General features: G+C 43.3%; 1 protein-coding gene across 6 annotated transcripts in view; it reads right to left on the minus strand.

Annotated features, from left to right (window-relative positions):
* GTF2I (general transcription factor IIi) overlaps positions 1 to 20,540 on the minus strand; it is a 107,763-nt gene extending 87,223 nt beyond the window's left edge. For all 6 annotated transcript variants that reach the window (XM_021700578.2, XM_021700576.2, XM_021700577.2 and 3 more), the window contains exon 1: positions 20,388 to 20,540. The gene's annotated coding sequence lies outside the window, so the exon portion shown is untranslated. The remainder of the gene's footprint in view (positions 1 to 20,387) is intronic.
* Positions 20,541 to 24,703: the final 4,163 nt, after the last annotated feature.

Consider the following 24,703-nt stretch of genomic DNA (forward strand, 5'->3'; position numbering starts at 1 on the left):
GTCTCTAGCAATTCAAAAAAAAAAAAGTCTTAGCTGTATTTCTGTTGTTTCTGATAGTTTTTGCTCATATTCATGGTACTTGCTCCCATGTATGCCTGATTATCTTTTTTATGTGCTGCTCACTTTAGATTAAAAAAACATTAAAAGAAATTATTTTAAGGACACCTGGATAGCTCAGTCAGCTAAGCATCTGCCTTGGGCTCAGGTCATATCTAAGGGTGCTGGGATCGAGCCCCGCATCAGGCTCCCTGCTCACCGGGAAGCCTGGTTCTCCCTCTCCCACTCCCCCTGCTTGTGTTCCCTCTCTCGCTGTGTCTCTCTCTGTCAAATAAATAAATAAAATCTTTTAAAAAAAAAAGAAAGAAAAATTATTTTAAATGTGAGACCTTTGATTAAGGCAGGTTCCTCTAGGTGTCTGGGAACACCACCTCCCCGGGACCACCATAATCCAAGTTCACGGCTTCAGGCTGCTTGTGCCACCCAGATGTTAACCCAGACCACAAACAGGGATGCAGGCTAGCTCACTTGTCAATCACCCTCATCCAATTTGGGGTCTCATCTTACTGGAAAAAAAAAAGTCTCCTATTTGACCCCTAGTTTTGTGCAGGCTCTGGGCTTCCATTTCTGAGCCTCTCATCCCATAAGGTGTTGCAATTGGTAGGTACCTTCAGGACAAAAGTGATTTTCACTTCTATTATCTGAGTTCTCACTTTCTTTTTCTTATTAGCCTTTCTATATTAGCCCTTCCAAGTTCCCATCTAATCAACTTTGTTATTTATACCGGTTTTATTCTATAATTTTAGAACATTCTTATTAGTTCCACCCACTCTGGTAACCACATCTTATAATATTCTTTATTCTTAAGAACAACTTATGAATTTGCCAAAACTATCTTAGACTGTAAGGTTACAAATTCCTACTTCCAACCACCCCAAGAAGGGAATTTTTACGTCTTAGTTATTCAGCTGAAAGGATGCACTGGCTCCACCTAATGCTAGATCCGGAAACACAAGACATGTCGTTAAGAGTTCTCTCTACTCCCACACAGATTCTTCACTTCTCTTTGAGCAGATGGGTTTCTTCCCTAAGACAAAAAGGCCACATGCATCTTTAAGTTTACCACACACCTACACTGTGACCCTAGAGGCAACAGATTATCTTATCTTCCCACTGCAATGTACACAAGAGTTCTGGGGGTTTGTGTCACAAGCCTGGTCTAATTACAGTGGCTAGTCAGAACAAAATTATCTGGGATTCACTGCGATTGGCAGTCTAGCTAGGACCACATGGAATAGGAAGGTAGGCAGTTATTCAGAAGGCAAAGCAGGGGGATGCCTGGCCAGCTAAGTCCGTATGGCATGTGACTCTTGATCTCAGGGCTGTGAGTTCAGGCCCCATGTTGGGCGTGAAGCCTACTAAAAAGAAAGCAAAGCCAGGACACCGGTATCAGGAGAAAAGGGATGAGAAAGCATAAGCCTAACACACAAAAAATAGCAGCGACCTTAGTCTGCTGTATCTTCTTTCCTATTTTTTCAATTTCCTCAATTTGTCTATTCTGAATGTTTTCTGACTTCATCTTGTGTTTCCCTGATTTGCTTTTCAATTCTCCTTTAGGACTTTCAAAGATGACCTTCATTGGACTGTTACTGTTTCATACATCTCTCATCCTGGTCAGCTACTGTTTAATGGATGTGATGCCTTTCTGATCTGTCTGAAACCAGACTCCAGCCATTCTGTACAATCTCCTTGTGTTTCTTGTTGGAGATCCATTTCAAGGATTAGGTTTATCTGAGTCCTTACTGTTTTGATCTGTTCCACCTCAAAATAAGCCAATAATTAATTCCATACAAAGTTTCATTTGACCATACTTCTTTTAGTTTATTGATCCTTGCTGTTAATGCTGAATAGCGAAATAACAAAAAATATTTTATAGTGAGTCAGAGACTTCATGAAGATTTTCACACATGCTATTATCATTCTAACAACAACAAAAACACACAAAACAAAAAAACCCACTGAGGTCCTTAATATTTTTTATTATGGTGATCTCTAAAATATTACAAAATTAGGCACCTGGGTGGTTCAGTCGGTTAATCATCTGCCTTCAGCTCAGGTCATGATCCCAGGGTCCTGGGATCAAGTTCCACACTGGGCTCCTGCTCTGCAGGGAGTCTGCTTCTCCCTCTGCCTCTCCCCCCCCACTCGTTCTAGCTCCCTCTCTCTCAAATAAGTAAATAAAATCTTTTTTAAATAAATAAAATAAAATATTACTAAATTTTCAGTACTTGTGCTTCAAATTTAAGCCTCAGATCAGACTAGTAAGTGGGGAAGGTACTATATTACACTGATCCTGTTTTTTTAATTACATTTTTACGCTTTTTTTTGTATTTATATTTTGTTAATTTCAACAAGCATCTTTCCATTTTACTCTTACAACATATAATCTTAGATCAAGGGGGGGGAAAAAAATCAAGATATTTTAGTGCAACCTCCTTGCTCCATTATGTTATAAATGAGAAGCCCAACCTGGAAAGATTAGCTGTCTTGCTATGGTCATAAAGACAGTTAATTTTATAACAAGTGGCTGGAATCCATATCTCCAAATTCCAAATTACCTCTTTCATGCACAATAATAATCAAAGAAAAGCAGGTTAAACAGAGGAACCCAAGGTAAATAATTACACAGTGATTAAAACTGTAATACTAGGCGGGCGCCTGGGTGGCTCAGTTGGTTAAGCGACTGCCTTCGGCTCAGGTCATGATCCTGGAGTCCCTGGATCGAGTCCCGCATCGGGCTCCCTGCTCAGCAGGGGATCTGCTTCTCCCTCTGACCCTCCCCCCTCTTACGTGCTCTCTTTCATTCTCTCTCTCTCAAATAAATAAATAAAATCTTAAAAAAAAAAAAAACCTGTAATACTAAGCAATCTTTATGAGGCAGTAAATTAACTGCCACCCACTGTAAACAAACTGAAGCAAAAGGATAGTATCCTTTTTTTCCACAAAGCACAGATTACAATGGACATTGAGGAATACAGTGAACACTGAGGAACACTTTATAGTCAACATCAGTCACATTCTATGAAGAAAATAAAGGATTTGGTTCAAAGAAAAAAATATGAATGAGGGCGCCTGGGTGGCTCAGATGGTTAAGTGTCTGCCGCCTTCGGCTCAGGTCATGATCCCAGGGTCCTGGGATCGAGTCCCACATCGGGCTCCCTGCCCAGCGGGGAGCCTGCTTCTCCCTCTGCCTCTCTCTCTCTCTGTCTCTTATGAATAAATAAATAACATCTTTTTAAAAAAATGAAAGAGTTACAGGCCACGTGTTTACGTGAACACGTAATCTGTGTCACAGAATTCTGGTGACAGGCTCCATCAGGAGTCATATCTCCTCTTAACAGCAAGTAACAGCTCTCAGAGTTGAGTTTAAACAACAGTTTAACTTAGTAAAATTTTAGTAAAATCCAAGACCCAGGACCCACTTCTCAACCAGGAGGAACTGGATTTAAACTGATAGGGGCACCAGGCCGATTATTTTATTCTATTCTCAAAAACTTTATTTTCACAATTTTGTACAAACTGCTAAGGTTATCTCCGTTATTTTTACTTATAGTAAGCAATTAAGATCTACCCTACATAGTTACTTAAGTATGGTAAAATAATCTTCAGGACTGCAAAAATCATTAACTTTTCCTAACTCAATGTTTTGTACAAGAGCCATAACCACTAAATCCTAGCCAGATACCTGGATTGATTAAAACTAAGAAAATATTCAACAGTACCTAAAATAGCTTACCACTAGGACACTGTCCATGGAAGACTACAGCCAGTATTTAGGACAGATAATGGTATTCGATTCTATAATTATTCAACAGGTTTCAGACGTAAAAACAAACAAACAAAGGAATATTTTTACCAGGACAATGTTTCATCCAAACTTGTTCAGTTATTGACCTCTACCCCCCAAAACGCAGTGGGAGGAATCTGGCTGGCTCACTAGGCAGAGCACGCAACTCTTAATCTTAGGGTCATGAGTTCGAGCCCCATGTTGCACGTACAACCTACTTAAAAAAAAATAAAATACATTAAAAAAAATGCAGTGTGTTGGGCGCCTGGGTGGCTCAGTCGGTTAAGCGGCTGCCTTCAGCTCAGGTCATGATCCTGGAGTCCCGGGATCGAGTCCCGCATCGGGCTCCCTGCTCGGCGGGGAGCCTGCTTCTCCCTCTGACCCTTCCCCCTCTCATGTGCTCTCTGTCTCTCTCATTCTCTCTGTCTCAAATAAATTAAAAAAAAAAAAAATGCAGTGTGATTTTCCTGTATTATGGATGGTCTTTTTCTGGGCCAGTATTTAAGATCTCTTCCTCGGTGTTTTGGTGTCAGTTCCAGTTGTTCTCCATTCTATGAGATCTAGTCTCAGGTTATTATTTACATGTGAGGTAAAACTCAAATTTACCAACTCATTTTATTAAGAAATCCTAAAGTCAAGGGGCGCCTGGGTGGCTCAGTCGTTAAGCGTCTGCCTTCAGCTCAGGTCATGATCCCAGGACTCATGATCCCAGGGTCCTGGGATCGAGTCCCACATCGGGCTCCCTGCTCGGCGGGAAGCCTGCTTCTCCCTCTCCCACTCCCCCTGCTTGTGTTTCCTCTCTCGCTGTGTCTGTCAAATAAATAAAATCTTAAAAAAAAAAAAAAATCCTAAAGTCAAGTTTTGACAAAATTAATGATGAAAGGCACCATCAGAGTCTAAAGATATAAACTAATAGAAGTATCTTCAGTGAAAAGTATAAAATAATTTCAAGTATCACTTAATTCTAAGGAAAATGTAAAATGGCACCTCAAACTTTTAAGTATAAATTGTACTTTATAAAAGAAATTTCCGGGACGCCTGGGTGGCTCAGTCGGTTAAGCGTCTGCCTTCGGCTCAGGTCATGATCCCAGGGTCCTGGGATCGAGTCCCACATCGGGCTCCCTGCTCCGCGGGGAGCCTGCTTCTCCCTCTGCCTCTGTCTCTCTCTCTGTCTCTCATGAATAAATAAAAAAAAATAAAATCTTTAAAAAAAAAAAAAGAAATTTCCTCAGGGGCACCTGGGTGGCTCAGTCGTTAAGCGTCTGCCTTTGGCTCAGGTCATGATCCCAGGGTCCTGGGATCGAGCCCCGCATTAGCTCCCTGCTCCGCGGGAAGCCTGCTTCTCCTTCTCCTACTCCCCCTGTTTGTGTTCCCTCTCTCGCTGTGTCTCTCTCTGTCAAATAAATAAATAAAATCTTTAAAAAAAAAAGAAATTTCCTCAAAATGATGAGTACAAACAGAAAAGTTAAAATTCATCATCTAAGATGTTACACATTTTGTCATAACGGTGCCGAAAATAAATGGAAAGGATCTAATAGTTCAATCAGCTGACTTTATCCTAAACAAGATTCAGTTGCATTAAAATTAATTTAGGTCATCATATAATACTATATTCCAACACTCTTCTAGGCTGCGTAAATCTTTTTACCTCTGAAATTGATGGCATTTAATACCTCCATGTTGTACCTATAATTACTAAGTAGTAAAAGCTAAGTAATCTGTTTCTCAGGAGAGGAAACATTCATCCCTAAAATGTCAGTGTACATTTACTATAATGAGTTCGGATTGCAAACACAGAATTTGTGTCTTAAATTTCTTTCAACATGTTACTATTTGTTCTAATTATGTCTACTTAGTAGCTTCTACAGAAGACATTCGCTGACCCTATTAATTTGTCTTCTGAGGGATACCAAAGAAATTAACTTGATGTGTTTATTACCAAAGCAGGGCATTTGCCTGACACATTTTACAAAGCAGAACTTTTTTTAACGTAAGAACAGCTTATAATGGAAAAACAAGGTAAACTGCTCGAGATGACAGAATTATTAAGTACAATCTAATTGAGATCTTACTGTTCTTAATTCTCCATGTTCTTTCAAACCACACCATCTACTGTAAAATTTATTTTTTAAAAGATTTTATTTATTTATTTTCAAAGATTTTATTTATTTATTTGACAGATACACAGTGAGAGGGGGAACACAAGCAGGGGGAGAGGAAGAGGGAGAAGTAGGCTTCCATCCAAGCAGGGAGCCCGACACAGGGCTCCATCCCAGGACGCTGGAATCATGACCTGAGCCGAAGGCAGACGCTTAACGACTGAGCCACCCAGGTGCCCCTGTAAAATTTAATCTGATTTTTAATGTTTCCCAAATTCCACTATTCACAATATTTAAATTCCAGAAAAACATTCAGTTTCAAAGAGACTTAGACAAAAACTATAATGGGATTTTTAGGTCCATGTGCTAACCTTCATGCTAAAAAATTAAAATCCCCAGCCTCAAGAGAAGAAAAAAATCCTTAATTCTAAAAAAGAGTTTCATTATCCCCGAAGTATTGCCATACAAAATACTTATTAACAAAGTAAAGCGTGGCACACACCAAGTGATCAAAGTTAACACTAGTCAGGGACAAACAGACCTCATGTCCCACCCAACAGAATGTACTGAGAACACTGTGATATTCCTGCCTAAATACATCAGACAAATCCAAGTTGAGGGACATTCTGTAAAATGAGTACATCTTCAAAAAGGTCAAGGGCACCGAATTCAAAGGCTAAGGAACTGTTCTAAAGTGAGGTGTATTAGAGGGAGAAGACAACTGGGTGAAAATGTGATCCTGGATTATACAGACCCTTTTGCTATAAAGTGACATCTGGCAGGGTGCCTGGGTGGCTCAGTTGGTTAAGAGGCTGCCTTCAGTTCAGGTCATGACCCTGGGGTCCTGGGATCGAGCCCCACATCAGGCTCCCTGCTCAGAGGGGAGTCTGCTTCTCCCTCTCTTCTCTCTCCCTCTGGAACCCCTTCTCATGCTCTCTCTCTCAAATAAATAAAATCTTTAAAAAAAAAAAAAAAGTGACACCTGGCAAAACCTGAATGGGGTTTTTGGGTGAAGGGTATATGGGAAATTTTTGTTTGTTGTTCTTGTAACTATTTTGTCAGTTCAAGAGCGTCCCAAATAATTTTTAAAGCACTAAGTACATATGTGCTAATAAGCTAATCAAAATTTTTCTACTTTTGCCTTATCTCAGGGGTGTTTAAGTCTTGCTGCTTTTGCTGTCAAAGGTAGGCAGAATGTTTAAATCAGGAGAAAGGCAAAGGACATTAAATAGTAAATTACTGATTACAATTTGTCTCCATTAGCTAAATAAAACTGGAAATGGGCTATTTTTCTTTCTTTTTGCATTTGAAGGAGGGAATGACTAGAAACTCATGAAGGTAAAAGAGCCCAGAAGTGAAGGCACACACACTACACCTAACTTAAAAGGTTATCAAACTTCTCTACAGACCGCACACAACTGGTAAACCGGAGGCTTTTAATTTGGACAGTATTTGCTATTCACGGTGTGTGTCTGTACGCTAGACTGGAGGGGGGAATCCCGTCGCCCCAGCACCAACACAGGGCCTGGCACTCCCGACACGTGCCGAATTCAACAATGAATCCTAAGCTCCTGGCTGATGTTTTCCCCTCAATACTAAACTTAGTCACAATGAAGGCTATCAAATAGTAGATCACTGGCTAAAATGCCTAATTCAGAAAGTGTAATCAATAATTTGATCCCAGGTAAGTTCACATGATTTTCAACCCTGCAGCTATCCTGTTTAGTAACAGTTAAGTAAAATTACTAGTTTATCATTAATATCATTACCTATACTTTAAACATTAATATCAGAACTGGAAATTAGTATAACGTGATAATTAAAGAGCATGGGCTCTGAATCCGACTGCTTAGGTTGATGGCGCCTGCCGACCTTGGAACACAGGATTGCTGTGAAGATTAAAAAGTGCCCTAATGTAAGCAGTGCTTAGAACAGTAAATGCTTTTCTAAAAAGCACCCAAAAAATGTTACTTGTTACTGGTATTCTTGCCCAACTCTCTTAAGGCACCCCAAGATTTGACCTATCCTCCAACAGAGAGCTTGCTTTTTTTTTTTTTAAGATTTTATTTGTTTACTGGAAGCAATCTCATTCTTAATCTCCTAAAGCACTTTTCTTTAGACTGCTGTCATTCAGTGACCCCCTTACACTTGGCTTTCTATGATGTGTGCATTTGCCTCACCTCTTTGACGATGTTTTAATCACTTTTGTATCTCCCTAGCTTCTCAATAAATATTTTAATGAATAAAAAAAAATTTTATTTAAGTAATCTCTACACCCGATGTGAGGCTCCATTTACAACCCCAAGATCTAAGAGTCGCACACTCCACGGACTAAGCCGGCCAGGCACCCTGACCTTGCTAATTTTAAATTAACAATATGCAATCACGGGTCTGGTTTAATATTAGTCCTCCTAATAGATCAAATCTGTCCCTGTGGCATCCTCCTTCTACAAAAAAGCCCTTTCAAAGCATAGTGCTCCTTCACATGCTCATCTCTAAACTAAGCAGCGGTCTGTCCTGTGCTGTCCTTGTAACATCCTTTACCTTTACTACACCATCCTCAAAGTATTCCAGTTTCTCCAGGCAAGGTCCCAGAATTGGATGTAACATCTCGGATAAGATCAGTTCACCAGACACTACACTTGGACCTTAACTCCCAGAATTCCCTTATTCTTTGCCCATTATCACAGAGGGATATTTTAATTCACGTTGCTAAGAGTTTAACTCCACAGGCTTAATAGGTATTTTCCAAAGGGAAGAAAATCAGGTTAGTGCTTCATTCAGAGGTTCCATTTCACAAACATTTCATAACAGAATATAAAGTATCACAATTTATATTAATATAGTAACATATTTTGAACATATATACTTCAGCAGACAAGAGAAACAGAGCCAAAGAGCCCATTTTAGTTTGTTTAACTTTCATTAATTTTAGAAATTCTATGTAATGGCAAATGCTTAGAAATAAAACTAGAAATCCCTAAGATGAAGCTTTGCTCAAGATGGATTTTTTAGTCAAGGCTTTTAAGTTTTGATAGCTGGCTTTGCTTACATTTTAAGATGCTTAATTCTTCATTTCTATCTACTGCAATAAAGCTGGTAACCATGCCAGTAAAACCCAAGCGATCTCTCAAGAAACAAAATACATTTGAAAGGTTAAGATTTGAAATGATCTGTAACAGGGCGTCTGGGTGGCTCAGTTGGTTGGGCGACTGCTTTCGGCTCAGGTCATCATCCTGGAGTCCCAGGACAGAGTCCCACATCAGGCTCCCTGCTCAGCTCGGAGTCTGCTTCTCCCTCTGACCCTCTCCACTCTCATGTGCTCTCTCTCTCAAATAAATGAATAAATAAAATCTTAAAAAAAAAAAAGAAATGATCTGTAACAGTTATATTTATGCTTAAAACTTAACACCCTTCTCCACCATATTTTGAAAAACATGTTGAGATACCTAACAAAAATAGCTAAATTTTATTTTTAAAAAAGCCAGGTGAAAGGAAGAATTACAAAATAATAAAATGAAGCCAGGGAAAGAGGATCTGCCCAACTGATGGGTCACAAATTCAGTCCTGAGCCTCACAAGTAGCCAAAGCAATGTCCTTGAAAAACAAACCAATCAATCAATCGATCAATCAATAACCCGTATCAGCTACTCAGGAAGATTGGCAACTTTTCTTGGCACCACAGTTCAAGAGAAAATGTTTGCAAATGTATAACTTACCCTTTTAAATTGGTAGTCCAGATCTTGTTCTACCAACACACCAAGAATGTATCCCTTTGACCTTATTACAAATTTAAAAATTATTTAGGACTGGGAAAGCTGGATGAAGTGTTCTTTATTTGACAGAGAGACACACAGCGAGAGAGGGAACACAAGCTGACCTGAGCTGAAGGCAGACGCTTAATGACTGTGCCACCTAGGCACCCCTGGATCACTTGTTCTTTTTCTAACTTTGTACGAATGGGAACAGGAAATGAAAATCAAGTAACTATGCTCTACAAAGTCCCATCTTTATTTTTTCTTAATGCACTGTTCACAGATGGCAGGCAACAGAGCAAAGCTACTATGAACGCCAATTTTGGAATGAGACCAAAGTTCTGAATTCAAGTTCTATCTCCAGTACTAGATATGACTGACCTTGGGATTCTTGAACCCCAAACTTCCTAGTCTGGAAAATGACAATAATATGTGTACTTACCACAAAGTTATCAGAATGTAAGTTAAGTACCTGCTGGAGTTTCACACAAGCATTCACTAAATTAACCGTTTAAAAATTTAAATTTCAGGGCGCCTGGGTGGCTCAGTTGGTTAAGCGACTGCCTTCAGCTCAGGTCATGATCCTGGAGTCCCGGGATCGAGTCCCACATCAGGCTCCCTGCTCGGCGGGGGGTCTGCTTCTCCCTCTGATCCTCTTCCCTCTCGTGCTCTCTGTCTTTCATTCTCTCTCTCAAATAAATAAATAAAATCTTTTAAAAATAAATAAATAAAAATTTAAATTTCATTAAAATAGTTACTTTTAAAACACATATGTAATGGTATCTATTTATTTACATATAAACTCTCCAAATCCAAGTCTGATAAAATGAAAATTTCCCAACTAGTTGCTTTAATTACCACTAAATAAAATAACCTATCGTCTCATGGGGCAGGAAAACTAATGAGAAAAGTGTCAAAATAAATCACTGCTTTTTTCCCCATTTATTTTCCCCAACTTCACTGAGATAAAAATTGACATCTAACATTGTGTACTTTTAAGGTATACAATAATCACTGCTTTGAAATGTTTTTAAAGCTTGCATGTGGGGGTGCCTGGATGGCTCAGTCAACTAAGGATCTGACCTCGGCTCAGGTCAAGTTCTCAGGGTCCTGGGATCAAGCCCTGCGTCAGGCTCCCTGCTCAGCAGGGAGTTTGCTTGTCTCCCTCTCCCTCTGAGCACAAGCTCACACATGCGCACTCCCCGTCTCTCTCAAATAAATAAATCTTAAAAAAAAAAATAAAGCATGCATGTGTTTACATCAAATGTGGTCCTCAAAAATTGTTTTAAATTTAACTTTAAAAAGTCACCTTACTCCAAATATCTAAAACAAAGAAACTAGAATGAATACACACACTCAACTTCACAGTCTTTATCCTGAAGCTCTCAACAATATAATCTGCCCAGACCAGTATCTTCCAAGAAACAGATTGTGTCCTGAGGCTTCGCAGAAGAGCTAACACACCCAGGCGGCCCTCAACATGCTGGGTAAGTGAGTAAGTACTGCTCCAAAAACAATAAGGGATCCCTTCTCCAAAGCTTAAAACATAGAAGATTAAGAGTGAATATAGCCACTCATTTTGCTAGTATAAGGAAACTGTTCTGGGGCTCCTGGGTGGCTCAGTTGGTTAAGCGTTTGTCTTTGGCTTGGGTTATGTTCCCAGGGGCCTGAGATCGAGCCCCGCATTGGGCTCCCTGATCCGTGGGGAGCCGGCTTCTCTCTCTGCCTCCCTCTCTCTCTCTGTCTCTCATGAATAAAGAAATAAAATCTCAAAAAAAAAAAGATTTATTTATTTGAGAGAAAGAGAGAGCGTGAGCACGAGCAGGGGGAAGAGGGAGAGGGAGAAGCAGACTCCCATCTGAGCAGGGAGCCTGACTCTATCCCAGGACCCTGAGATCATGACTTGAGCCAAAGGCAGGTGCTCAACCGACTGAGCCACCCAGGAGCCCTCAAATAAATAAATCTTAAAAAAAAAAAAACCAACTATTAAAAAAAAAGCTGGGTTCTTAAATACCATTGTTAAAAAAAATGTTTTTCCTACAGATAAAGGCTATAAATAAAGGGAAAAATTATGAAATAAATAGACTCAAAAAGTGAATATCTGGTTAAGTGACTACCCCACTGTTTTACAACACACCCTAGAAAAAGTATTCTAAAAGCTTTACAGAAGCAATAGACATGATAAAAATCATTTTTTAAAGTAGGCTCCACACTGAGTGTGGAGCCCAAAGCGGAGCTTGAACTCACAAGCCTGAGGTTCAAGACTTGAGCCGAGATCAAGAAATGGACACCCGACCAATTGAGCCACCCAGGTCCCAGAAAATAATTTTTTACTTACTGTAAAAAATACTACGCTAAGGACTATGCATGCAAATGGAATCCAAATTCACACAGCTATCCTCAAAAGGATGAGACCCATACAATCAACAATCTTCACAGACTCTAACCAGGGCTCACTTTACCCAAATACCTAAATTGGATCGAACTCTTCATTCCTCTCTGCTTCTACAATTATACTATAATATAATCAACACAGTAGTTTCAAAAAATTATTTCTTTGGTCACTCTATAAAAAAAACAAAAATCCAAAAACCACGATTTTTTTTTTTTTAAAGATTTTATATATCTATGTGACAGAGCGAGCAAGAACAGGAACACAAGCGGGGGAGTGGGAGAGGGAGAAGCAGGCTTCCCGCTGAGCAGGGAGCCCTACATGGGGCTCGATCCCAGGACCCTAGGATTATGACCTGAGCCGAAGGCAGACGCTTAACAACTGAGCCACCCAGGCGCCCCGTCCTTCCTTTTTAAATTCTTAATAGTGGATTTTGGGGGGCACCTGAGTGGCTCAGTTGTTAAGCGTCTGCCTTCGGCTCAGGTCATGGTCCCAGGGTCCTAGGATCGAGCCCCAAGTCGGGCTCCCTGCTCAGCGGGGAGCCTGCTTTTCCGTCTCCCTCTGCCCCTCTGACCCACTCATGCTCTCTCTTGCTCACACTCTATCAAATAAATAAATAAAATCTTAAAAAAATAAAATAAATAAAAAGGAAGGACATTCTGACACATCCTATAACATGGATGAATCTTGAAGACACTATGCTAAGTGAAGCAAACCAGTCAGGGAAGGACAAATACTGTACTTACGAGGTCCCTGAAATCATCAAAATTACAGGCAGAAAGTAGAACAGTTGCGTGCAAGGGGCTGGGGTAAGGGGAAACCTGGATTGTTGTTTAATGGGCAGTTTCAGGTTAGGAAGATAAAGTCCCAGGGGCGCCTGGGTGGCTCAGTCGGTTGAGCTACCAACTCTTGGTTTTGGCTCAAGTCATGATCTCAGGGTTGTGGGATGGAGTTCTGCGTGGGGCTCCAGGCTCAGCGGGGAGTCTGCTTGTCCCTCTCCCTCTGCATCTTCCCCTGCTCTCTCTCTCTCTCAAATAAATAAATAAAAGCTTAAAAAAAAAAGAAAAAGTCCTGTGAGATGTGATGGTTCCAACAACATATGTGATTGTACCTAATGCCCCTGAACTATGCACTTAAAAATGGTTAAAATGGGCGCCTGGCTTCCTCAGTCGGTAGAGCATTCGATCGACTCTTGATCTCAGGGCCGGTCATGAGTTCGAGCCCCGTGTTGGGCATGGAGCCTACTTAAAAAAAAAAAAGTTTTAAAAAACGGTTAAAATGATTACTGATATGATTTCTTCGTAGTATATTATAAATATTATGTAGCTATCATAATTAACAATAGACTAAAAATAAATAAACTATAAATGAAAAACGGTCAAGTTCTGTGGTATGTATATTTTACAACCTTTTTTTTTTTATCACTATGCGGAACCACTTGAAAGAAAGAGGTGTTCATGGTGGAAATGGCAGACACAAATTTATTCTTTACAAAGGGGACAAATGCATTTTACGTGGGTTTTCTACACTATTGGGAGATTTGTTCAGATCTATCCAAATTCTTCTGCTCCAAAAAAAGCACTAAAAAGAAAAACAATGATCCAGCAATTCCACTCCTGAGTATATACACAAGATTTGAAAACAGGCTTCAAAACACACTGGTGAACCAATGTCCACACCTGCATATCCATAACAGCCAAAAGACAGAAGCAATCTAAACGTCCATCAGCAGATGAAAGTATAAATAAAATGTTGTATACTACATAATGGAACATTATTCAGCCATAAAGAGAAATGAAGTTCTGACACAGGGTACAACATAGATGAACCTTGAAACCAATATGCTAAGTGAAGTAAACCACACACAAAATGACTAACACTGTCAATTCCACTTTAAAAGAGATATCTAAAACAGGCAAGGGGCCCCTGGCTGACTCAGTCAGTAGAGCATGCGAGTCCTAACTCAGGGTTGTGAGTTCAAGCCCCATGTTAGGCATAGAGCCTACCTAAAAATAAATAAATAAACAAGTAAGTATAAAGAATAAAACAGGCAAATTCACAGAGATAGAAAGTATATTAGAGGTTACCAGAGACTGGGGGAGAGGAGAAATGACGAGTTATTGCTTAATGGGTACAGAGTTTCTATTTGGGGTGAAAAGAAAGATCTTACAAATAGTAGTGATGATTGTACAACATTTTTTTTTTAAAGATTTTTTTTTATTTATTTGAGAGAGAGAGAATGAGAGAGCGAGAGCACATGAGAGGGGGGAGGGTCAGAGGGAGAAGCAGATTCCCTGCTGAGCAGGGAGCCCAATGCGGGACTCGATCCCAGGACTCCAGGATCATGACCTGAGCCGAAGGCAGTCACTTAACCAACTGAGCCACCCAGGCGCCCCTGTACAACATTTTGAACATAATCAATGCCACTGAATAAAAAATGCTATACATAAAAAAAGGCTTAAATATGCTTAAAGTGGCAGAAAGAGAAAGAACAAGAGGAAGAAGTGAAGCTAATGGATTTCCTGATAACTGTTCAGCCAATTTTCAAACTCATTCCAGAACTAGGGTCAATTTCTATTTCCTCACTTATAAAGTGGGCATAATATATGCTGTCATCCTTCTTTGTCAAATTATCGATGAAATAATGTAATTGAAGTGTTTGGTGCCTGGCCACAAATAAGATAGCTAAGATTTTCTTACCTCCTTTAATTGCCCTGCAAAAGCCAAGAAATTACGACTACCTTTCAACTCCTTTACTACTTTCTATCTCAAATACGTCAACATCACCAGTAGGGAAAGAGGTTACTACCTCTAAAACTTGTGAGGGCTGAAGACAGAAAATAGGCGCAGTGAATTTATGTGTTGAGCAAGCAGTTCCAGAAGGCTATTTTTCAATTATAAAATTCACTATTCACAAGGTAGACATGTTTCATCTCCATTACACAAATTTATAGTTTCTCAGCTTGTTTGAAGCAGATACCCTAAATAAAACCAAACTCTTCACTACTCTGTTTGTAGAATTACGTATATAATTCTACAATATAATCTCATACCTGTACTTTAAGCGGAAAAAAAAAGAACCATTATTTCCTTTGCCCTCCTACAAAAACAAAACAATTTAACAGTCACAAGGAAAAAATCCCAAGAAGTCCCTGCCTTTCCAGAACTTATATTCTTCGGTTTGGGGGGATTAACCTTGTAGTCAATGTTACTGGGACAATTTTTATTTCCTTAGAAAATTCAATTTCTCAGAAGTATTCAACACAGTATTTTTATGGTAATATTTACTGAATGCTTATTGTTCGCCAGTCCCAAGCACTTTCAATCTTCACAACAACCTGTAAGAGAAACAAGGTTCTCTCATCATCATTCCTACTTTTTTTAAAATAGGGAAAATAAGGCACAAAAAGGTGAAGTGAATTGCTCACGGTAACAACCAGAAGCAGCATGAGCCAGGATCTGAATCCAGGCAGTCTGATTTTGGAACTTATGTCTATTAGAACCACACTAAGTCATATTCTTCTCTCACAGTTATAAACTCATTTTGCCTCTTAAATTACATTTTAAATAAACGAATTCTTTAAAAATCCTTTATAGTTGGGCGCCTGGGTGGCTCAGTCGTTAAGCGTCTGCCTTCGGCTCAGGTCATGATCCCAGGATCCTGGGATTGAGTCCCACATCGGGCTCCCTGCTCGTCAGGAAGCCTGCTTCTCCCTCTCCCACTCCCCCTGCTTGTGTTCCTGCTCTCGCTATCTCTCTCTCTGTCAAATAAATAAATAAAAATCTTAAAAAAAAAAAAATCCTCTATAGTTTTGGGGGTTTTTAAAGATTTTATTTATGAGAGAGAGAGAGAGAACAGGAGCTGGGGAGGAGCGGAGAGGGAGAGAGAATCCTCAGGCCAACTCCATGCTGAGCCCCACGCGGGGCTTGATCTCACAACCCTGAGATCACGACCTGAGCAGGAACCAAGAGTCTGACCCTCAATGAACTGAGCCACCCACGCGCCCCAAAAGTACTCTGGTTTTCAATCAAGTTACAACCAAGGAACAGTGAGTGAATTCTCCCATCAACTCTGAAAATCCCTGGCTATTTCGAACTTTCTCTTATGTTCCCACTAGGCCAAAGTGGAAAAAGCAGAGGAATAAGTAAGTGCCAGAAAGAAAACACAAATAAGCCTGGGGAGAAAGACAAGGGCTGTAGAAACAAAGAGAATGAAAGAAAACAAAAACAGGAAAAAACTGCAGTGGTGAGAGTTCCAGCAAAGCACAGGCAAGGGAGAGAATGGTAAAGGACAAAAAAGAGTGGAAATTGAGTATCAAGATACCACTTTCAGCACCTGGGATGATTTTATCCACATCATTTTTCCACTGTACTCACATCCTTTAAATACTAATTCTCAATTTTATTCCCCCCCCGCAAGTCACCTCAGGCTACACTCTGACCAACTGAATATTCTGCATGTTGCTATGTTGCCATTTAAACCACCTTGATTACAAGCAATCTCAACTTCACAATTATAACCAAATGACTGACTGCATATCCAACTTTCTTTCAGTTAGTAACAATGAATAAGCTTCACCCAATGAATGTATACAACTTTTGAAGAAAAATGCTACCAGTGGGGCGCCTGGGTGGCTCAGTTGGTTAAGCGACTGCCTTCGGCTCAGGTCATGATCCTGGAGTCCCGGGATCGAGTTCCACATCGGGCTCCCTGCTCGGCAGGGAGTCTGCTTCTCCCTCTGACCCTCCTCCCTCTCATGCTCTGTCTCTCATTCTCTCTGTCTCAAATAAATAAATAAAATCTTTAAAAAAAAAAAAAATGCTACCAGTGATCATTAGTAGACTGCTACTGATAAAATTCTTGGCAATTACCTTTCAGGTAAATTGCCTCTAACATATTTCTAAAAACAGTATTTCTGCTACTGTTCTCAGAGTATTACTTCTCAACTATTCAGAAAAATTTTTCCCTTACACATACATAAAAATCACTTGATCAGCATCTGTTTAAGCCAGTGGTCAAAACAATATCATGTGAATTATACCACACCGCAGTTATGAAGAGAACCGCAATATTTAAAAACGCATGTTTTCAATGAAGAGACCATGTTAGAACTGAATCAGGTGGAATGCAACGCATAAGCTAGCCAGCAGTAATAACTGGAAAGGTTAAGTGTTTAGTAATCTCTCAGTGTCTTATTTACGGCTCCTTTAATAACAACCTGGAGAAGGGCCCTTGTCTTTTATGTTTTGTTTTGGAACACACGATCCATCTATGGATCATCAAAAATGACAGAACATTCCTCCCACCTAATTTGAGTTACTTTCTCCAGAAAGAAATCCATTATAATAAACTAAAAAATCTTTCTCAAGACTTGTGCCCCAAGAAAAAGAACCTCAGAAACCTACATTTTAAGGACAGTCTTTGTAGTCATTTTTTTTTAAGATTTTATTTATTTATTTGACAGAGACAGACACAGCGAGAGAGGGAACACAAGCAGGGGGAGTGGGAGAAGGAGAAGCAAGCTTTCCGCCGAGCGGGGAGCCGGATGCCGGGCTCGATCCCAGGACCCTGGGATCATGACCTGAGCTGAAGGCAGACACTTAACAACTGAGCCACCCAGGTGCCCCCTTTGTAGTCATTTTTAAAGTAAACCAAATTGGGCGCCTGGCTGCTCAGTCAGTGCAGCATGCAACTGCTGATCTCAGGATCCTGAGTTCAAGCCCCATGTAGGGCCTAGAGCCTACTTAAAAAAACATGAGAAGAAAAAAAAAAAAAAAAGGAAAGAAAAAAGTAAACCAAATCGCTGGACGTGCCTGGGGCTTGGGAGGGGGTCGGGGGAGATTCAGGGCTACAGGTGATCAGCACCTCCCCCATCTCAGTGTCACACTCAGGCCCTATCACATCTTTCAGGGTTTCCAGACTAGATTCGGTGGTGGGACAGGATGCTTCAGCCATCTCTGGGAGGAGATAATAAATACCAGTGTGATAAATAAATTAAAAAATGATTCAGAGTGAAAAAAAAGCCAAGATTATTTAGGTTTCTAATTTTACCCTGTACTTAAATCCATGGCTCCTTTTAAAACCTGAGACTTAGGGGCGCCTGGGTGGCTCAGTGGGTTAAGCATCTCCCTTCCGCTCAGGTCATGACCCCAGGGTCCTGGGATTGAGCCCCATGTCGGGCTCCCTGCTCAGCGGAGAGCATGCTTCTCCCTCTCCCTCTGCCTGCCTCTCTGCCTACTTTGTGCTATCTCTCTGTCAAATAAATAAATAAAATCTTTAAAAATAAATAAATAAAAAATAAAACCTGAGACTTACTGAACTTTTAATTTCGTTAAAGGAAATCTAGAATAAATTTCCTGCACTCATAACTTAATTCTTCACCGTGGTGAATGGCTCTCAAAGTGCCTTCCTTGTAGCAGCAGGGCGAACTAGTTAGAAATGCAAATGATCGGGCCGCACCCCAGACCTGCAGAATCAGAAAGTCTGGGGTGGGGCCTGGCAACTGTGTTTTAACAAGCCCTCCAGGGGTTGCTGATGCTCCGGAGTTGGAAAGCCACTGGCTTAGGGGTTAAGAGTCATATTGCCTAGGCTCAAATCTTGGAGTCAAGGTTGACTTGCTGAGTAATCAAGAGTAAATTACTCAGCTTCTCTAGACTTGTTCCTCATCTACACAAGGGAATTAGGGGGTTGTTTTGAAGATTAAGTAAGAAAATACACGTTAAGTGCTTGAGAGGGATGCCGGGCACTTAGGAAACATCATCCAAACGTTAGCTGTTGTTACGACTATATGCAAGGCCCTTTGACGGTTTGTACACTGGGGAGACAAAAGGCGGAAAAGGCTTAATCCCTACCCCTCCTACCCACTGACTAGGCAGACACGAGTACACAGGGAAGAACCAAACACACTCATAGGGGAAATAAAGATACCCTCCTAGAAGGGCCACACAAGTTGATTGGGACACCGTACGAAGAAACAACAAATTCTGACCGAACAATGCAAGAGACGGCTTTCAGTGATTGCATATGAACAAGAAAAGAGTTCCAAAGCCTGAAAAGAAGAAAAAGTCCTTCCAGCCGAAAGGTGTGAGCCAAGGTCCAAAGAAGGAGGAAAAAGGAAAGCGCCCGGCAGTAGAACTCTGGGGCTGAAAAACTGACAAAACAAATATACAGACGTAGTAGTAAATAAAATGTCATTCCCAGTCGTAGGCCTTAGCCTCGGGAAAAAGCTCGGCCTCCTCAGAGCACTCCGATGCACCCTCATTTGCAAACTAACTTCCCCTTCTGATTCCTGAACGCCCAAAGACTACTCTTCCGCACTCGGGCCCATCAAGCTATTGTCTGCAGCGAAGTTGAATGCAAAGAAGTGAGAAGTCTGCACGGAGTCCCGCATCAGCAGGAGCGAGCAATGCTCGAACGGAACTAGACATCTGAACATTCTCAGCCAATTGCCGCAAAACCACATTTAAAAAAAAAAAAAACTTACTTTATTAAAGGGCAAAACTTGGAATAAAGTGGACGGGGGGGAGGGAGGAGGATAAGGAAGACAGTTTTTTATCTTCTTCCCTCCCCGAAACCCCGTCTGGGTGCTGGCGGAATCCAGACGGCTTCTTTTCATGGCCTGAAGGCTGAGGTTTTCCTTCCGGTCATTGTGCTTATTTCCCCCCAAGAACAGGCCCCGCGGGGCCGGCGCGCCGGCCGGGCCCGGGACAAAGCCCACTCCTGGCTCCACCTGGGCGCGGACAGGGGCGGGGAGGAGCGGGGGCGGGGGGGGCGGGGAGGGGCGGCGCTCCCGGGCCCGCCTGCCCGCCGGCCGCAGTAACCAGGCAGCGCGGCAGCACCGCCCCGGCCGCCCGCCGGCCAATCCGGCGCGTCTGCTACCCGGGCGCACGAGCCCCGGAGACACCAGGCCGAGCGCGACCCCACGGCTCGGGCCTGGCACCGCGCGCGCACCCGCACCGCCCGAGACGGCCAATCAGCGGCCGGGCATGCGCAGCCCGCAGGCTCGCTCGCGCGCGGGCCTCACGCGTGAGGCCCCCCCACGCAGCGCCGGCGCGCGCGCCCCTCCCCCACGCGCACCCAGGCGCGCGCGTGCAACTGTCGTCCCCCGCGACCGCGTCTGCTCCTGCCCCACCCCCAACGCCGGCGGCCCGGGGGGGGCTGGGGGACCGGGTACCCCAACACGGCCGCCGACAGACCCCAGTCTGTGCAGGCCCCGGAGGGGGCGCGTCTCAAATAAAGGCCCTGCTCGTGATGGCAACCGGGGCGGGGGACGGGGGATGAGGCGACAGGGACTCACCCGAGTGCAGCCGCCTCCAGGCAGCGCCGGGGCTGGGCGAGCCGAAGGGAAGCGAGTGTGGGCCGCGCGCGAGCTGCGGCCGCGGCGGAGCAGCTTCGGGCTGAGGCGAGCGGGCGAGCGGGCAGGAGGTGAGAGGGCGAGGGGCCCGGGCGTCTCGGCCGAGCTCCTGTCACCGCCGCATGGCCGCCCCGGCAGGGCCTCGCTCAGCGCCTAGATCCGATCACAGGGGACCGAAGGAGAGGCTGGGATAACCGGGACAGGCGGGCGGCCTCAGCTAGAGAGCGCGTGCGGGGAAGCGGGGGGGGCGATCGGTGGCCCCTTTTCTCTGCTCTCCGAGCTTCTCTCTCACCCTCCTCCTCCTCCTCTTTTTTTTTTTTTTTTTGTTCCTCGAAGGCGCGCTGCGCGTGCGCACCTGCAGCGCCGCCCAGCGGGAGTTGTAGTTTCTGATTCGTCCCCACCAACGCGACGGCGGGGGCGGTGGACTACGACTCCCAGGAAGCCTCGCGCGGGCGAGCCCCGAACCCGAGGACGCGGCGAGCGCAGCGCCCGGCCCTCTCCGGCAAGGACTGTCAATGGAGGCGCGGGTGGTGGGAGCAAGAACATGGCTGCACCTGGGGCCTGCGCGGCCGCTCGGGTGGGGGAGGGGAGCCGGGGCGCGGGGCGCCTATCTAGGCCGGGGGTAGCCCTCGCTTGCTCCGTGCGGCGATGCAGCCAGCCTCAGCCACCGTGCAGGGCTCGCACTCTTGCACCCGAGATTCCCTGCCGATTGCGAGGCCGGAACACGGCAAAGGCCGGGAGCCCCAGGCCGGCCTGCCCCTCTTCGTGCTCCGCCAAGGGACTTCCTCCGCCCTGCACCACCCTCCGGGACACAAAGAACTCCTCTGTTAGTTTTGAAAGCTTGCCTCCAAAGCGGCCGAAAGAGACTGTTGCCCCAACTTTGGACGGGCGACGGGAGGGGACGCTCCTGTTTTTATTTACTCATACCCACCCCCCAGGCTTTCCTCACGCTCCCTCACTCAACATTTAGAAGCAAAGTTGAGGGAAAGCCACGGAGTGAGAGCAGAAAACCTGTCTTGTAGCCCGTGCGTTTTGTTCTGTCAACCGCGGAGAAATTTGACCGAAACCTCTCCCCCTGCCACCCCGCTTATTCTTTCGCTTTTCAACTTGAGGTCTCGAATTTCGATATTGATGAGACACTGCCCTTCACCTAAGTGAAACTCGAAAGTTTACAAAACTCGAGCCCAGAGGTCGTAGGTGGTTCTGTAAAGCACAGGATCGAATGATTTCGCGATTCTTCTCCCCAGCGGAGATGGGGGCTACGCCGGCCATCCATCCCCCCCCCCCGCCCCCTCCTTCTCGGTAGGTGGCGACCACGGCGCTTTTTCCAGCCTTTGTCGCTGGAAAGAAAACTTTCCGAGCAGCCAGTCTTTTGATGTAGGTCCAAGACCTTCCCTTTGAATCTTAGTTCACAGATTGGCGTTCCCCATCTTTCGTGCATAGACCGCACCCATAAAGCCGCCTCTAGAATGTCCATGTTGGGATTCTTTAAATTAGATGGAGACTTTAAAGATCCCTGCGGAGGCAGTCTGATTGCAGAAGACCTCCACATTTTTACGATTTCCCCTACAATCTTTTACAGGCATTTTGTCCCCGCCTAATTCGATTGTGACTCTCCTTTGTCGAGTCTCTCCAAAGCGTTCATTTCATTTTCACGAGAACAGTTTTCTTTTTGCACTCGTATTTCATTAACATATTGGAATATTTAATTAAAGTCCGTATTCCCAGTAGCACGTACAACTGACATATATTTAAGGAACAAAGGTAACTTTTGGGAAGTCTACAACTGAGCTGATAGGAGCAGCCAGCCTTCCAGGGGCAAACATTCAGCTGTTGTGGGCACCGGTGAGTATGTTTTATGGAAGGACTGGCGTCCTGGATGGTTTCTTGAGGACACTGGAAGGTTGAGGACAGCGAAGGAAGGATTCACTGGGTGCGCTGGTGTCATGGAGTCGCATTTGGAGACTGTTAGAGAGTTGGGAAGGCAGAAGTTCATTTAGTCAAGATGACACTTGTCATCATTAAAAAGTTGTTTGCTCAAGGCACCTGGGTGGCTCAGTCCTTAAGTGTCTGCCTTCAGCTGGGGTCATGATCCCGGGATCCTGGGATGGAGCCCCACATCCGGCTCCCTGCTCAGCAGGGAGTCTGCTTATCCCTCTCCTGTTCCCCCTGCTTGTGTTCCCTCTCTCTCTCTCTGTCAAATAAATAAATAAAATCTTAAAAAAAAAAAAAGTGTTTGCTCACTTCTATGAATTTAACACTCCGGTGTGGAATTTTGCTGCTGCTTAATGAAAAACTCCCAACTTCTTTGGGGTTGAAGCAGTTCCTAAAACTATTAAATCCTAAAGCTGTTCCTCAAGCTTTTAAGCTGGCTTCTAATTGCCTGGAGATAGAAAGCTGGCCCTTTTGAGACAATGAAGGGTGTATGGAATGGTGTGTGGTTCGAATTCCTTTTTTCTCGAATACTGCTGTTGGGGGCTGTAACCCTCGAATTTATGTCTTAAAGTCACAAATACGCTTTTACGGTCTTTCCTAAGGCCTGGCTCACCACCTTGGCAGTTACTGGTACACTTACTGCTTTTTGTTAACCAATTTGTCCCTCACTCATTGATAGGTGCTATGTTAATTGTGACCGTAGGGATGAGCAACTTTGTTTTTTTTGTTTTTTGTTTTTTTTTAATTTTTTTATTCTTATGTTAATCCCCATACATTACATCATTAGTTTTAGATGAAGTGTTCCATGATTCATTGTTTGTGCATAACACCCAGTGCTCCATGCAGAATGTGCCCTCCTCAATACCCACCACCAGGCTAACCCATCCTCCCACCCCCCTCCCCTCTAGAACCCTGTTTGTTTTTCAGAGTCCATCGTCTCTCATGGTTCATCTACCCCTCCGATTTCCCCCGCTTCATTCTTCCCCTCCCGCTACCTTCTTCTTCTTCTTTTTTTTTTTTTTAACATATATTGCATTATTTGTTTCAGAGGTACAGATCTGAGATTCAACAGTCTTGCACAATTCACAGCGCTTACCAGAGCACATACCCTCCCCAGTGTCTATCACCCAGTCACCCCATCCCTCCCACCCCACCCCCCACTCCAGCAACCCTCAGTTTGTTTCCTACAATTAAGAATTCCTCATATCAGTGAGATCATATGATACATGTCTTTCTCTGTATGACTTATTTCACTCAACATAATACCCTCCAGTTCCATCCACGTCGTTGCAAATGGCAAGATCCCATTCCTTTTGATGGCTGCATGATATTCCATTGTATATATATACCACATCTTCTTTATCCATTCTTCTGTCGATGGACATCTTGGCTCTTTCCACAGTTTGGCTATTGTGGACATTGGGGATGAGCAACTTTGAATACCATCTCAGCAGGGCAGAGTTGTTTTTCCAGCATAGGATCAAATTGCTGTTTTTTGGGTTGAGCAACAAAGGATTTGTGTTTAGGGATGGAATCCTTTGTTAAGTTGCACACAGCTTGCTGTGGTCAGAATCTCATTCAACATAACAAGATGTGTATGCTAAGACTGATTTGTAGCTCTTGGATCACGCTCACTTAAGACCAAAGTGCACAGAGGCCAACAGGTGGCAGAACCTTGCATGTTATTTATTTTGAACTATTTCAAATATTTCCCTTTTTGTTTATTTATTTTAGAGAGAGAGCCCAAGCAGGAGGGGTGGAAGGAGAGGGAGAGAGAATTTCAAGCAGACTCCACGCTGAGCACAGAACCCAATGTGGGGCTCGATCCCAGTACCCTGAAATCATGACCTGAGCCAAAACCAAGAGTCAGATGCTTAACCGACTGTCTCATCCAGGTACCCCCAAATATTTCTCTTTGTAATGTTTAACCTAGTGTATGCAGTCCTGCAGATGAGTGTCTGTATAGTATGATACCATTCTACTTTGTACCTGGGAGACAAAAGCCAAGTGTAATGGGCCTTGGCCAGTCAAGAGATGGATCTAGACCAACTGGTATGAATGCATCTTCATATAGACTGAGTTCACAGCCTTGTAGATTGCTTTTAAATACCAAGTGATGTGGTAATATTTGAATGTCTTCAACAGTCTTGAAAACGCATCACGTTCTCCTGGGGATTTTAATACTTGGTATCAGGAGTCTGCCTTCTCTGTTATTATGGGACCATTTATCATGGACCTACCCTGGTTAGGAAACCCTGAGCACCCATCTGACAGAACCATGCCCACCTCACTTGGTCAAGGTTACTGTTGTTGAGAGATCATTT

This window comes from Neomonachus schauinslandi, chromosome 5 (assembly GCF_002201575.2).
Source record: "Neomonachus schauinslandi chromosome 5, ASM220157v2, whole genome shotgun sequence".
Classification (NCBI taxonomy): Eukaryota; Metazoa; Chordata; class Mammalia; order Carnivora; family Phocidae; genus Neomonachus; species Neomonachus schauinslandi.